The 16,714-nt window shown below is 36.8% G+C and overlaps 1 protein-coding gene across 3 annotated transcripts in view; it reads left to right on the top strand.

The window, feature by feature from the left end:
* Positions 1-16,714, top strand: part of YAF2 (YY1 associated factor 2) — a 69,891-nt gene that overhangs the window by 33,223 nt on the left and 19,954 nt on the right. The gene's annotated exons all lie outside the window — the stretch shown is intronic.

Below are 16,714 nucleotides of genomic sequence, written 5' to 3'. Positions count from 1 at the left end.
GCACATTTCAAGTCCTTAGTACCCACTTGTGGCTTCTGTATTATATAGCACAGACTTAGAGCATCTGAAAAAAACATTTGGTTTTGTATAATTCTCCTATTACTTCTCATTAAAGGTGCTTTGAATTTCTTTTTTTCTTTTATTACTTCACCTGTGTGTGGGTGCTCAGCTTTACTGTTGATCATTGGTAACCTGAAGCCTACTATCCATTCCTACATTTGACCAGAACATTGAGGTCTTACTGTAGTATTCCCTGATACCTAGGTCTACTTAATTTCTTTATATATTATTTTTAAAAGATTTTATTTATTTATTTGAGAGAGGGAGGGAGGGAGCAAGAGCGAGCAGGGGACCAGGGAATAGAGAAGAAGGGAGAAAGAATCTCAAGCAGACTCTGTGCTGAGCATGGAGCCTAATGTGGGGCTCGATCCCACGACTCTGAGATCATAACCTGAGCTGAAACCAAGACTTGGACGCTTAACCAACCGACTGAGCCATCTAGGCACCCCATCCTTCCTATAAGCTTCCTATAAAAAGCTCCTACTTTTTAATCAGAATGTCAGATTCAGACCTTCTACATAGGCTACTCTAGGTAGGATTATACATTATTGCCATTGTCATCTCCCCCACCCCAGCAGGGTAACAAACCTCTCCTTTCTTGGTTTAAAGTCATTGAACCAGAAGTGTTCCTTATATGATGACTTTTTTTTTATAAGAGGGAAGTCCAACATCATACTTTATGGGGATTGGGTGTCCATTCTCTAAGATGCTAATCAATCAATTTTTCTCTACTTCTTCCTTAGTAGATACTATGAGAATGAACATACTGCAAAATAAAGGCATATCTAAGGTACAACACAAATGACTTGACTTTTTTTTTTTTAAAGATTTTATTTATTTATTTGTCAGAGAGAGAGCAGGAGAGCACAAGCAGTGGGAACGGCAGAGGGAGAGGGAGAAGCAGGCCCCCTGTCAAGCAGGGAGCCTGATGTGGGGCTCAATCCCAGGACGCAGGGACCATGACCTGAGCCAAAGGGAGACGCTTAACCGAGCCACCCAGGCGTCCCATGACTTGACATTTTGATACCCTCTTGGTTTCACCTTTCCTAGTTCAGTGACATCTATGAAGATTATTCTCAGTAAATGAATTTATGACCTCTAACACTGGTTATCTCTGTGTCCCAGTGCCAGCAGAAGAATCTTCTATATTTTATTTCAAACAGTATTCTTGTAATGAGATTACTTGAACTCTGAATATATAAATGCTCAGATTCTGAGGTTTCTTGGGCTACCTGCTTTTTTCTGGTCTTAGTTATTATTTAAATTTCACACCTCTTTTGAATTTCCAGTCTTTCTCAGCCTACCTCTTTGTTACTCTGTCTCCCTTCTAGCAGAATCTCGATCCCATTCTGTTTCCTTCCCAGCCTTACTATCCAGGAATACCCTTTATTGTTGGTAGGTATTGCCAAGCACAGTGAACACAGCATTTGTTAAGGTCGACTTTTAGCAACAGTGTGATAGGGTATGGTGTGGAATTAGCATTGGAGGGCCTGGTCTGGTGTTGAAGTGAAGCATAGAATATTCTCATTTTCCCATCCACTATGACCATTCATCCTATTTAATTTCATTGCCTCTACCTAGGTGAAAGCTGGTAGTTGCTAATTGTGGTCACTGGTATGTTGGTCAGATTTCTGAGTTAGAGGCTGTTAAGCCAGTGAACACTAGGCAGCATGTGGTAGCTGCTGACTTTGAACAAAACTAAAGACTAACTGAAAAGGATTCTAGGATTAGAGCAAAGGAACACTGGATTTGTTTTCTTCTTTTCTTTTCTGTGATTGGATAGTTTGTCCTATCTACTGCCATGACACTGATGTTCAAAAGATGCCAGTTTAGCTTCATCTCTGAGTATTTGCTGAGACCAGTGAAGTGCCAGGTACTTTCTCAGCAGTGACCAGGATGGACACTGTGCCTTCTCAAGCAGTGGTTACTTTTATTCCTCTTTAAATATCCAGGAGCTCTCTACTGCCTTCAGGTCCAAGTCAGAGGCCTCAGCTTAGTTTTTGAGTTTCTTCAGTAGAGACTGGAAACCGATGACTGGTGGTACCAATTTGACTCTTTGTTTTATTTGGTCCCTTCAGTGTTGGTCTACATCATGTTTCAAAGAAATTGAATTGCCACTATTAAAAATTAAGGAGATTTTTCTTGAAATTTTAAATTTCCAGCTTTTTTTTTTTTAATTGGAAGGTCTAGCAACCCTGAGCCTCGTTGTTCATTGCAACAGTTTGACCCATTTAGAGGAGACTTTGGTTCTCCACAGTTCTCATCACTCACTGTTGTCTCCTGGCTGTTTGTTTTACCTGGCCCTCCTAACTCATTTTTATTAATTATCTAGTTTCTGTAGATAATTGAGTTTGTAACTCCTGTTCTAGGTAATCTGATGATATCTCACTACTCTAAACTTTCTTTTCTTTGATAGGAACTTTTTAATAAGGCCAAGAGACATCCTTAGGTAAAGTCTATACTCCTTTAACATGGCTTACAAATCTTTTCATGGCTTGGTTCATGTTTATTTCTTTGTCCCTAGCTGTTGCCATTCACCCCATGTTACGCCTCGGCCATATCCACCATCCTCCTACCAGTAATGTGCTCTGTTGTCTCTAGCCTTTGTACACACTCAAATCTTGAATGTTATTTTGCCTTTCTTCTCATCCTGTGTTCCCACTGCTTCCCACCACCCACCCCAAGTTTGGTTAATTCCTGTTAATTTCATGTCTTCTTTCCTTCAGAAAGCCTTCTCTCTTCCCATAGGATCTGCCTAGGTATTCATCCTATATATTTCCATAACTGCCTGCATTTAACCTAGTCTTAGCACTTGCCAACTGTTTTGGGTAGTCTGCTTTCCAAACCTGCTCTAGACTTTGTAAGAGGGTGTCTTCATCACTTTTGATTCCCAGGGCCTGTCATAAAATAGATATATAGTAAATATTTCTTGAGTAGGAATGGCTTCTTTCTCTAAGTTCTTTTAACAATTTCTAATTCTGAGTCTTTGCTTATGGAATTTCTATTGTATGGAATAATCTTTTTACTCTTCCAACTCTTGTTCATCTTCTAAGCTTCAACTTAGGGGGGGCTATTCTAAGCGATTTTTTTTTTTTTTAAGCTAATTTCAGTATCTACTTACCTTTTCTTCCTTAGGTTCTGGGAATACTTTTTAGAAATGTCTCATTTTACACTTGACATGGTTTTCATGTACATTACTTTGTTATATTTAACGTACAGTATCATTCTTTTTTTTTTTAAGATTTTATTTATTTATTTGACAGAGATAGCAAGAGCAGGAACACAAGCAGGGGGAGTGGGAGAGGGAGAAGCAGGCTTCCCGCAGAGCAGTGAGCCTGATGTGGGGCTCGATCCCAGGACCCTGGAATCATGCCCGAGCCCAAGGCAGACGCTTAACGACTGAGCCACCCAGGCGCCCATGTACAGTATCATTCTTAAGGTGTTATTTGCCAGTAACTTGTGCTTATTAGTAGATTGCTAGCTAAAATAGTTTGTCTAGTGATTATAGTCAATTTATGAGTCAAGGCTCTACTATCCTAAATATTCTCCCTTATTTATTGAGAACTCGGACATCTAGCCAGATGTTTTAGATCTCTACCTAAATTTCTTCTTCCATTTTGGACTTTTCCCATAATAACAGTGCATATATTTTAATTGCTTGTTTGTTTGTTTTTTTTCTGTTTCTCACACTAAACTAAACTAAGGGTTGAAACCATGTCTGCCTTGTTATAATCACCTGTTGGTATATCTTAACTAATACTGGAGTTTAGAAGATCCTGATATTCACCATGTGCATGTTTAAGATGTGACTAAAACAGTAAGTGTTTTCAATAAGTTCGGCATGAACATCTCTCATTTCTTTGCATGATTATTATTAGGCAATTATTTAGGTAACTCCACTTTATGTCTTCTAGGAATTTCAAACTTCATATGTGCAAAATTGAACTTAACAATTCTCTCCCCAAATTCCCCCTCTCTTGATGACACACACTCTCTCTACTTCCTTCTCTCTTACCTTCTACTTCCTGCTATTCATCTATAAATCCTACATGCTGTACCTCCAAAATATATTTAGAATTTCACCTCTTTCACCCTCAACTGTTGCCATCCCATTATAGGCCACCATCATCTCCTGCTTGCCTATTATAATAAGTTCCTAATTGGTTGCTGTGATTTTAGTATGCTTTCCTACCGTCTGTTGTCTAAATAGCAGTGCAGCCAGGTAGTAATTTATTTTTTTTTCTTTAGTTTCCAAAGCTCATTTAAATTTGATCCTCGCAAACCCCTTTGTAGAATCACTGTTATTATTGTAATTATTTTACCAAGAAAGCAGAGTCCATACAGGTTAAGTGACTTACATGAGAACAGAAGCCATTCATTAGTAGAGCCAAAATTTGATTACAGATCTTCATGTCTCAAAGCTTTGCCTTGTGGACCACAAATTCTAAATGTGATGACTTGAGAATCCATAAGGACATTACCTTAAAGTCTCCCCCAGACAGTTTTCCAAAGGGATAGTCATTCATACTATTTATAGTCACTTTTTTTTAAAGATTTTATTTATTTGAGAGAGAGAGTGAGCACAAGCAGGAGAGGGAGGGAAGAGGAAGAAGGAGTGACAGGCTCCCCGCTGAGCAGGGAGCCCGACGCGGGGCTCAATCCCAGGACACCGGGACCATGACCTGAGTCAAAGGCAGACGCTTAACCAAATGAGCCATCCAGGTGTCCTATAGTCACTTCTTAAGAGCAGTTTTAAGTTCACAGTTAAATTGAGCAGAAGGTACAGAGATTTTTCCATACACCTCTTGCCCCTACACTTGTTAAGTGTCCCCTCCCTATTATCATCATTCCCCACCAGAGTGGTACATTTGTTACAACTGATAAACCCTTATTGATGCATCATTATCCCCCAAAGTCTATTGTTTATATTTGGGTTCATTCTTGGTGTTGTACATTCTGTGAGTTTAGACAAATATATAATGACTGACATGTATCCACCATTATAGTGTCATATAGGATAGTTTTACTGTCCTAAAAATCTTTGATGCTCTGCCTATTTATCTCTCGCTCTCCCCAACCCCTGGCAACCCGTGATCTTTTTGCTTGCTGTCTGTAGTTTTGTCTTTTCCAGAATATCGTATAGTTGGAATTATACAGTATATAACCTTTCAGACCGGCTTCTTTCACTTTAGTAATATCCATTTAAAGTTTTTCCATGTCTTTTGATGGCTTGATAGCTTATTTCTTTTCATTACTGAATAATATTCCATTGTCTGGATGTGCCATGTTTTATGTGTCCATTCACCTTTTAAAAGACATCTAGGTTGCTTCCAAGTTTTGATAATTGTGGATAAAGCTGCTATCTACATCCATATACAGGTTTTTATGTGGACATATCAGCTCTTTTGGTTAAATACCAAGGAGTATGATTGCTGAATTATATGGTAAAAATATGTTTAGTTTTGCAAGAAGCTGCCAAACTGTCTTCCAAAGTGGCTATTCCTTTTTGCATTCCCACCAGCAATGAATCAGAGTTTCTGTTGTTCTGCATCCTCTCCAGCATTTGGTATTGACAATGTTCTGGAATTTGACTATTCTAAAAGGGCAGCCAGGTAATTTTTATTTTAACTCTAGTCAGATCATGTTATTCTTTTTCAGAACCTTCGCATTCTACTTAGTATCCCATTCTACTTAGAATACTATTCTAAGTTCTTTCCGTTGTGTGAAAGGAAGGCCTTAAGGCCTTACATGATCTGATCCTTGGGACCTCTTCAAACTGATTTTACTATTTCCTCTCTCATTCATTGCAGTTGAGACCTTTTGGTCATCTTAGTGTTCTTCGAACATTCCAGCCTTCTGCTACAGGGCCTTTTGTAATTTGTCTTGCCTTTCCTGGAATTTTTCATATCTAGAGACCTCCTTGGCTTACTCTGTCACTTCATTTAGGACTCTGTTTAAGTAACCTCACTGGAGGTGCTACTCTGATTTCCCTGTAGAAAAATAGCGTTTCTTTGTACTTCTCTTTCCCCATACCCTGCTTAATTTTTCTTCTACTACCTAATAATATTTCATGTGTATGTGTGTGTACATTCATATATTTGCATATAAGTGTGTGTATGTGTGTATAAGATGTATACATTTGCCCATCTTTACTAGAATGTCTGTATGCTCCATGAGGGGATATTTCTGTACATTTGTAGCATTGGACCTGGTATGTAGATGGTGTTCAGTAAATGTTGAGTGAATGACTGTATTATACCAAAAAGTGTTTTAGTGTTACTGAATTAGAGTATTATGGTAGTACACAATCATACATAAGGAAGGCTTAATTTTATTTTATTTCACAACTTGTAAGCTTTATGAGGCTAAGGATTTTCTTCTTTGCTCTATTCTCATGTGTAGAATGTTGTCTGGTGGCAATACATATTTAATAAATATTTACTGAATCAGTAAGGTTATGGAAAGGAACAGGGATGTCCTTATTATGAAAATAACCAAATTATACTGTATGTGAAAGTAATCTTGAATAGAACTAAAAGTAGACGATTTAACTCCAAAAGTTGGGGGAAAGGGGAGGAGGAAGAGTGATAGTACTACCTCGATTAAAATCTTTTGGATCCATTTATCTCCATCATTTGCCAACTACTCCAAGCCACCATCGTCTCTTGTCTGGGCTACTCTAATAGTGTACTACTTGATCTCTCCAATTCCAGGTATGTCATGCTTTAGCTCATTCTCTACACAACAGTTTTAAAATGGAAATATGATAGAAATAGCTTCTCTCCTGAAAACTGTTTCTCTACTGTTCATAGAATAAAATTCAGATTCTTTAAGTTGGCCCATTCGTAGACCTGGTGTGGCCTGCCTACCTCTTGATGTCATACAGTTCTTCCCCCTCAATATTCTTCAGTGTTACAAACTTTCAGTTTCTACAACACATCAAGTTCTTTGCTGCCTTTGTACACTCAGTGCTTGCTTTTTTTTTTTTTTTGCCAGATATAATCTTTCTCCCAGTCTTTCTACAAAGGGTAACTCCTTTGTATTATTTAAATCTGAGCATGTCAGGTCTTGTGAGCAGAATTCCTTGAAAGCCTTATCTACACTCCTGTTACAGTTGGTCATGGTGTTGGAGTGGGCAGGGAAGAACAAAACCACAGTTTGTAATTATATATATAGTTAGTTAGCTACTTTTGTTTGTCATTGTATTCTTAACACTAAGCATGGTGCCTGGCACATAGTAGGTGCTTGGTACACATTTGTTTAACATGTGAAATAACTGTATAACAAAAGATGGAAGACAGAAAAACGAGCATGGAAAGAAAAAACAAGCAGAAAACATAAGAAGACCACATGTGCTTATTAAAACACTAAATACCCATGACATAAGCCCAGCTATTCAGCAAGACTCAGACTAGGTGAAATACAAACCCCAGCTATACAGTGGATGTTAGGAACACATCTAGAGCAAAATTACTAAGAAGGTTGGAAGTAAATGGATAGTCAAAACAAGATATTAGGCAAATATAAACAAAAAATTAATCAGTGGATGGTATTGCTAGACAGAGTTGAATTAAAAGCAGTAAACATCAGGGGTGCCTGGGTGGCTCAGTTGGTTGAGTGACTGCCTTTAGCTCAGGTCCTGATCCCAGGGTCCTGTGATTGAGCCCCAAGGAAGGCTTCCTGCTCAGCGGGGAGTCTGCTTCTCCCTCTTCTCCCAACCCCCTGCACTCGTGCCCCCCTCAATAAATAAATAAATAAAAGTCTTTTTTAAAAAAGCAGTGTGAGAAAGAAGAGAGGCACTTCATAATCGTCAAGGATATAGTTACTAATATAAGGAGAACCATATATCCTTATTTTTTTAAAGATGAAGCATTGAAGTATGTAAAGTGAAAACTAAATCCGAAGAATATATATATATATATATTCTAGATTTCAGTCCTTGACACATCAAAGAGATAAAAAATAAGATGTAGACAGTCTGAATCATATAATCAATAAATCTGATAACAGTGAATATACTCTTATTGTAAAAAGAAAGAACACCTTTTCTATTTCCCATGGAACATTTAAAAAAATAAGTACTAGAAAGAAAAGTGGAAAAAAAAGTAAAAATATTATCAACTACATACTCTACAATGAAATTTAAAAAAATTTTTTTTAAAGATTTTATTTATTTTTATTTGACAGAGCACAGGCAAGGGGAGTGGCAGGCAGGGGGAGAGGGAGAAGGAGGTTTCCCCGCTGAACAGGGAGCCGAACATGGGGTTCTATCCCAGGACCCTGGGATCATGACCTGAGGGGAAGGCAGATGCTTAACTGACTGAGCCACCCAGGTGCCCCCTACAATGAAATTTTAAGTTAATATAACAAAAGCAGGACCCAGAAACCAAACCACAAAACCTTCTCAAACCTCAAAACAAAAACCTCAAACACTTGAATTAAAAAGTGTAAAAATCGTCTCCAAAAAAAATCTTAGGTCAAAGGTCTAAAAGATACTGCAAACTGGCAAATGTAATCTATCTAGAAAAGAATTACAATGAAAATTAAGTACATAAATAATATATGGGACACAGGAAAAATTATTTCTAAAAATTTCATTACTAAAATACTGAGTTAAAATAATGAGTTAAAATTCAACTGAATTTAATAAAAGAATAACAAAATAAACGTAAGGAAAGCTGGAAAAGGTAATCTAAAAAGATAAAGATAGGAAGTAGTAAATTAGAAGGTAGTTAAGACAATAAAGAGCTGGTTTTTTGATAAAAAGAAAAATAGACTAACAACTTTCTTTTTAACAAAGGGAGAAAGTACAAAAATCAAATCAGGATTATGAAAAATAAAGCAACTATAGCTATAAATAATATTAATATAATTAGAATGGTTGGCACAAATACATTGTTTTCTAGGAAAAAGCAGATAATAAAAATTGATCCAAGAAGAGACTGAAACCCTAAACCTACCAGGCTCAGATGGTTTTACAAATGACTTCTTTCAAACCTTTATGGAACAGGTGATTTCACTGATACCAAACTGACCTCGAGGAAATAGAAAGAATTGAGGCTTCCTATTTTTAAAATAAGAGAATCTACCACAACCTAAAGTTGCTAAGAAGATTAAACAGGTTAGTGCAAATACAGTTCTTAGAGCAATGCCTGATATGTAGAAAGCATTCAATAAATGTTAGTGTCACAAAAATAGAGCAGTAGAGCAGACATGAAATTGATAACACCTGATAGAGATAATCATAATAAAATAAAACTACAGATCAGTTTTATCTACGAATATTGATGCAGAAATCCAATAGTAGATTATAAAATACACTATATAACGATTAGGTAGAATTTATTCCAGGACTGCAAAGATATATTAGAATGCTCTTACTGTAATTCAACATAATAGTTGATAAAGGAGGAAAAGCTATATGATCATCTCAGTAGATCTTGAAATACTGTTAATAAAATTGTACATTTACTCCTGAAAAGTCTTTAATAAAACCTTTGCAATTAAAATATGCACCTCAAAACCATAGTCAGGAAAGTAGTTCATGGAGATATATTAGAAATAAAATGAAATTAATAGAAACAAGGCAAAAATATTATCTTACCACTTTTAACTTTGTTCTAGATGTGCTAAATAGAGAAGCACGATATAGAAGTAATCCCCTAACCCTTTGGATAACATCCAGTGCTTTGTTCTGGGCATTTAGTTACTGTGTGTTCACTGACTATTTTGCTGTACTGAATTTTCACCCATTTTCCAGTAACTTCTATCCACACAGTCTTAAAGTGTTTTGGATTAGCTTATTTTAGTAGTTTTCACATTTAAGAAAAAATCTCAAAGAATTTTGTTTGGAACTCTAGTAAAGCAAAACAGAGCTGCTTTGGTTGCAGAGGGGTTAGGGAACTCTTCCTGATGAGTTCTGGGAGTGCTATATGCAGCTTTAAAAATGACAGATCTAAGGGCATCTGGCTGGCTCAGTCGATAGAGCATATGACTCTTGATCTCAGGATGGTGAGTACAAGCCCCATGTTGGACATGGAGCCTACTTAAAAAATAAAAAAATTACGACTCTGTTCTGTCTTATGCAGTTTTCTATATTGCAGTCCTTTACAGTGATATAAAACAATTGTTTTATAAAATATGGTCACCAATTTGATAAGATCTTATTCTTGGCAGCTTTCGATTCTTCTTTGGTTATGGTAGATACTAAATTTAGAAGCAGCTTGGGATTGGGAGTTGTGAATGTGATCACTTAATTGTGAATGTGATTGCCAAAAGCAGATGTATCAAGAAGTGGTAACTGATAATGAGACAGGAGACCAAAGAATTACCAACTAGAATGACAGAACATTCTGGAACTGCCCTCTCAAATAAGGGGAGATGGCCAAAACATCTTAATGGCTATGTGGATGAGACATGTTGTGTGTAGTTCTGAATGGTGACTCTTGAGTCGTGACAACCACACAACATTGTGACCCAGAAAGCAAGTCAAATACTGCATGATCTCTTGTATATAAGGAATCTAAAAATGTTGAACTCATAGAAGCAAAACAGAATGGTGGCTGCTGAGGAGTGGGAGAACTGGGAAATGTTGGTCAAAAGGCACAGTTTAAGTTATGCAGGATAAAAAAGTTCTGGGGAATCTAATGTACAGCATGGTGACTATAGTTAATATTGTATTGTATACTTGAAATTTGCTAAAAGAGTAGATCTTTAATGTTCTCGCCACCACCACCACAACAAAAAGTCGATGGATATGTTAATTAGCTTGATTATGACAACCATTTTACAGTGTATTCATATATGAAAACATTTATACCTTAATTATATACAATTTTTGTTTGTCAAATGCACGTTAATAAGGCTGGGAAAAAAAGTATGGACTTTAGAGTCAGGCCAACTGGGAGTTGAATATGACTTGGAATGTGATCATGGCAGGTTTCTTAAACATTTTGAGTCTTAGTTTCCTCATCATGTGAAAGGGATTTGAAATGAAAGGAGTTAGTGGTTGTAGAGCTTAGTTTGATTCTTGGCACACATAAGACACCCTTCATAGCTTTTATATGTTACACTGTTTACTAAGACAGTGAAGCAGGTAACAAATTTTAGGAACAAAATTTAAAGGTTTGGGTTTTTTAAATGTGTGCTTTAGTTAGCTAGAAAATCAGTTTTATTTAAACACTTCATTCTCAGTTACTCATAACCAAAATCTTGCTACATTGCATTTTTTAACTGAAGTATAATTAACATGCAATAAAATGCATAGGTGTCATATTTTCAGTTTGACTGCATCTAACTTTGAATATTAATGTAATAGTATCTTTTTTTCTTTCTTAAAATTTTTTTTTATTTATTTGACAGAGAGAGACACAGCGAGATAGGGAACACAAGCAGGGGTAGTGGGAGAGGGAGAAGCAGGCTTCCCGCTGAGCAGGGAGCCCGATGTGGGGCCTGATCCCATGACCCTGGGATCATGACCTGAGCCAAAGGCAGATGCTGAACAACTGAGCCACCCAGGATCTTCCATTTGCATCGAACTACTACTAGTGAATTGCTAAATATTGTTGGTAACTGTTATAACTTAGTAAATTCTATGTTAAGAAAACTCTTTCATGGGGATTCCTGGGTGGCTCAATCGGTTAAATGGCTGCCTTCAACTCAGGTCATGATCCCAGGGTCCTGGGATCGAGTCTCGCATTGGGCTCCCTGCTCGGCGGGAAGCCTGCTTTTTCCTCTCTCTCTCGCTATCTCTGTCACTATCTCTGTCTATCTCACTCTCCAATAAATAAATAAAAATCTTAAAAAAAAAAGAAAACTCTTCTATGGAAACTTCAGTTATTTCAAAGAACTGAGTTAATTTTTAGTCACTGTTGGTCTGTATAAACTCAGGGGCAGTGTTTGATAAATTGTGTTTATTCGTGGCCTGTCCAACAAAAATTTCTTCACATAGCTTCCATTTGTTAGTACATATTCTGTGTGAGATTATAACAGTAGTCTTCTCATATTTCTTTTTTATTTATCTCATTTGGGGAGCCTAATACACCCACTTTGCCCAACCCCCTCCCCCTAAGAGAAGCTGGGAGTTCACTCATGTTTGATTGAGAAATACTGAGAATAGAGGGACATTTGTCTCTTCTAAATTAGGACTCTTCATCAACAGAAATCCATCCCTTCTGTAGTCTTTTCCTCTCTTCTTTAGGTAAGCCTCTTTTTGTTGCATGTTTCTTTATATTTCCCTGTTATTGTTAAACCTTAACTTCCCCTTTTCAGTTATTTTGGAACATGTCTTTATGACCTATTCATTCTAAAGTAATTTAGTTCTGGGGTACCTGGGTGGCTCAGTCAGTCAGCGTCTGCCTTTGGCTCAGGTCATGATCCAAGGGATCCTGGGATCGAGCCCCACATCCATCTGCGTCCATCCTGCTCCTTGCCCAGCAGGAAGTCTTCTCCCTCCCCCTTGCTCCCCTCCACTCATGCTTTCTTTCTCACTCAAATAAATAAAGTATTTTAAAAAAATAATTCAGTTCACTTCTCTACAAACCGAAGTTGTTCACTTACTGTTTTGTGATATAAGTTAACTGATTAGAGCTAAATCTGTCTTAGTAAACATACAAATGTTTAATCAGAATACTGTTTTTATTCTAAGAAATACGGTATTATGTCACAAACTTCATGTATAGCCATTGATCCAAATTTCAGAGAACTTTATGAAGACTGAATTAAATCTTCTGTTAGCAGATAAAAGATAACCATTTGTTGATTTATGACTTGTGACAAATGTAATAATATAAAATATGCATATTACATCTGTACCAAATGTAATATGTAGAATAATCAAAAGGAAGTAGACTAGCAGTGATTGGTATTATTAGGCTTTTTAAAATTTTTTTTCTAATTAGAGCTATCTCTAGAAGAACATTTTTATTTTATTTATTTATTTATTTGACAGAGAGAGAGAGACAGCTAGAGAGGGAACAGAAGCAGGGGGAGCGGGAGAGGGAGAAGCGTTTATTTATTTGTTATTTTTTATTTTATTTATTTATTTAACAGAGAGAGAGAGAGAGAGAGACAGCTAGAGAGGGAACACAAGCAGGGGGAGTGGGGAGAGGGAGAAGCAGGCTTCCTGCCGAGCACGGACCCCAATGTGGGGCTCAGTCCCAGGACCCTGGGATCATGACCCAAGCTGAAGGCAGACACTTAACGACTGAGCCACTCAGGTGCCCCAAGAAGAATATTTTTAGAATTAGAATGAGGGTGCCTGGGTGGCTTAAGTCAGTTAAGCATCTACCTTCAGCCCAGTTCGTGATCCTGGGGTCATGGGGTTGAGCCCCACATAAGGCTCCCGGCTCCTTGGGGAGCCTGCTTCTCCCTCTGCCTCTGCCTCTCTCTGTCTCTCATGAATGAATAAAATAAAATCTTTAAAAATAAAATAAAATAAAATTAGAATGAAATCTGTGATTATAGGCATTTTGAATTAAGTAGAAAAAACTCTAAAGAAAATGACAAAAGTATATTGTATGACATTGTATAATAAAACAGGCACATTTGATCAAGATTTGTGTTCTGACACTTTCAAATTAAATGTAGCTTGGGGTGCCTGGGTGGTGTAGTCGGTTAAGCATCCAACTCTTGGTTTTGACTTAGGTTGTGATCTTAGGGCCCTGATCTCAGGGTCATGAAATCGAGCCTGGTGTCGGACTCTGTGCTGAGCTGGACTCTGGACTGAGCACGGGGTCTGCTTAAGTTTCTCTATCCTTCTGCCCCTCTCCCCTGCATGCACATACTCTCTCTCTCAAATAAGTAAAAAAATGTTTTAAAAATATTAAATGTAGCTGCTTTTATTATTTAGAATGTGCTTTTGTAATATACACATTATTCTTTTGTTGGTCTTGAACTGATCATTTGTATATGAATTATCAACAAAAGGTGCTTATACTAGGTTAATTTTCCTCTGATACATGGTGTGGGTTTGCTTACTTTTCCTGTCTATCTGTAGCATATGCAATCAATATTTATGAAATTCCATTTAATATTAATATTATTCTAAGAAACATATCAGGAAAGTATTTCTAAGAATCTTATATCTGCCACAAATATATGTTGTATATAATTTTATAATATATAATGTGTATAACATTTCAATATCAGATTATAGAAAATAGGTATATGTGTACATATGCACACACATATACACACTCACATATATACATACACAAGGCCACATAGCAAACTTGAGATATGTTTGTGCTATTGTGGCATCATCATGGTTTTAGGCATCGAGCCTAAGCCTTGAAGTCATTGTTGACTCTCCTCCCCTCTGTCTCCACAGCCCCAAATCCAATAAGAGCTGTGAGTGTTTTTCTTCACATTCTCTCACATAGTCCATTTAACCCCTAAAGCCCTACTTTTTAGACCCTTATCACTTCTCTCTCAACTATTGTAATAATTTCTTAATGGTTGTCCTTCAAGTCTGACCCTGATGCCCTTTCATTTTCAACAGTGAGGATCCAAAAATGGATTTTTAAAAATTTTTCATGAACATTTCAAACGTATGCAAAAATAGAATAACCTATGGATTGAACTTGTGATAGATAGCTCCCTATTCCTTCAAAATGAAATGCAGACTTCAGACCACTTAATACCTAAATCAGAACTTTTCCATAGCCTGGTTCCAACTTGCTTTTCTAGCTTTGTTTCCTATTATAATCTCAGTATTCCAGCTATACTGGATTACTTATAACTATCGGTTTTCTGAAAATGCTTTGGAAATTGCTTGCATCCTTTTGACATTGTGACTGCTCATAGTGCTCCCTCTGCCTTAATTGCCCTTCTTTTCAATCCCATCTGTTGAAATTCTGCAACTTAAGGCTCAGTTTAAGTATGAGTTCTTCAGGAAGCCTTCTCTGACATTTTTCTTTTCCACTCTAACACTTCCAGTTGTAAGTGTGCTCTTTTAGTGTTTCCTACCTCTCATATTTATTCAACACTTACTGACTGAGAATATACTGTGTTCTAGGCCATTATTGGATTTCTCATGTCTGTTTCTCCTACTAAGCTTGAGGCTCCATGATGTTGGGACCGTGTTGTCTTCATTTTTAGTCCCTTATTGCATTTAGCACAGTGTCTTGCATATATATAGGTGAGGCTTTGAAGTGAATAGTCAACAGTTGACCTTCAGTTATTTTTTAGTAGATTATTCTATAATAAAACTATACAGTGAATACTTTAGTTTTTAAAATTAAAAAGTATATTTGTTTTTTATTTCAAAAAGTGAAACATTTTTGTTAAAAGTGTAGAAAATATAGATGAGGACAAAGAAAAAAAGTAAAATCATATTAGAAACCTAGAAATAATGGTAACCTAAAACATTTTTGAACATTTCGCATTGATGTATTCTATTCACTTTTTAATTTAGCTCTGTTCCCATTCTGCTCCCTCTTTGTCTCATCTGTCTTCCTCTTTCCCATACCGGAAACAACTCTTTTCACATGGATTTTTGGCAAACCGATTTATTATATATTTCTGTTTAACAAACTATCTCAAAACATTTCTCACAATTTCTGTGAGTAAAGAATTTGGGAGCAGCTTAGCTTGATAGTTCTGGCTCAGGGTTTATCATGAGGTTGCAATTAAGATGTCAACTGAAGCCTGCAGTCATCTGAAGACTTGACTCAGCTACAGCATCTGCTTCCAAGATGGCGTTAGTCACACTCGCTGTTGTTGGCAGGAGGCCTCCATTCCTTGCTATGTGTACTTCTCCATAGGCCTGCTTCAGTGTCCTGATGACAGAGCAGTTGGCTTCCCCTAGACTGAGTGATCCAAAAGATGGAAATCACTGTGAATTTTATGACCTAGCCTCGAAAGTCCCCCTTAGTCATTTCTGCAGTATCCTCCGGTTACACATGTCAGCACTGTTCAGTGTGAGAGGAGACTATACAGGATTTGAATGCCAAGAGAGGTAAGGCTCATCAGGACCATCTTTGAGGCTAGTGCCAGTTGTCCAGCTCTTCTCTGGAACTGAGCAGCACATAGGTGAAGTAAAAAAGCCAAATAGTTTTTAGTTTTTTTCCAAATTGGGACTTTAGAGTATAGCATTGCCATTTTATTTGAAAATGACAAAATATGAAAGACTTAAACTCTTAAAAGAATGCATTCCTAAATCAAATTTTAGTGGTATCTTCACATATTAGCTTTCAGATTTTTCATACACTCAATTATCTGAATAACCTCAAAAATAAATAATAATTCATTATTAATCTTTAATAATACTGTGTATAAGATAGTGTGTTAAGGTGTTTTCATGTTCACAACTTCTACTCACAGTATTGCTTCTCATAATTGCTAGCTTATAAATGATAAATGAGACTTTTTAAGTGTCAGAGTAGGAGACTTTTTAAGTGTCAGAGTAGGATTAGACTCCAGGCAATCTTATTTCAGAACCAAGCTTTTAAACATGCCATTGAATCTCAAATCTTTCAGTATCCTTGGAACACAGAGGATATATAAGCGTACCACAAATTTTTGTAAATTAAAAAAATTCTAAAGTAATAAAAAGTATTTTAAAAAATAGTTATTATTTATAATAAGTCATATCTGCAAAAGAGATGTTGCTTACTAGGTTTTCTCTAGGGCTCATGAACTTGAACTATAGATT

Source organism: Eumetopias jubatus, unplaced genomic scaffold, assembly GCF_037043125.1.
Source record: "Eumetopias jubatus isolate StellerSeaLion01/CBP00866 unplaced genomic scaffold, mEumJub1_p1.0 scaffold_8, whole genome shotgun sequence".
In the NCBI taxonomy this organism is placed as follows: domain Eukaryota; kingdom Metazoa; phylum Chordata; class Mammalia; order Carnivora; family Otariidae; genus Eumetopias; species Eumetopias jubatus.
The sequence above is the reverse complement of the archived record's forward strand: the minus strand, read 5'-3'. Positions and strand labels throughout refer to the sequence as shown.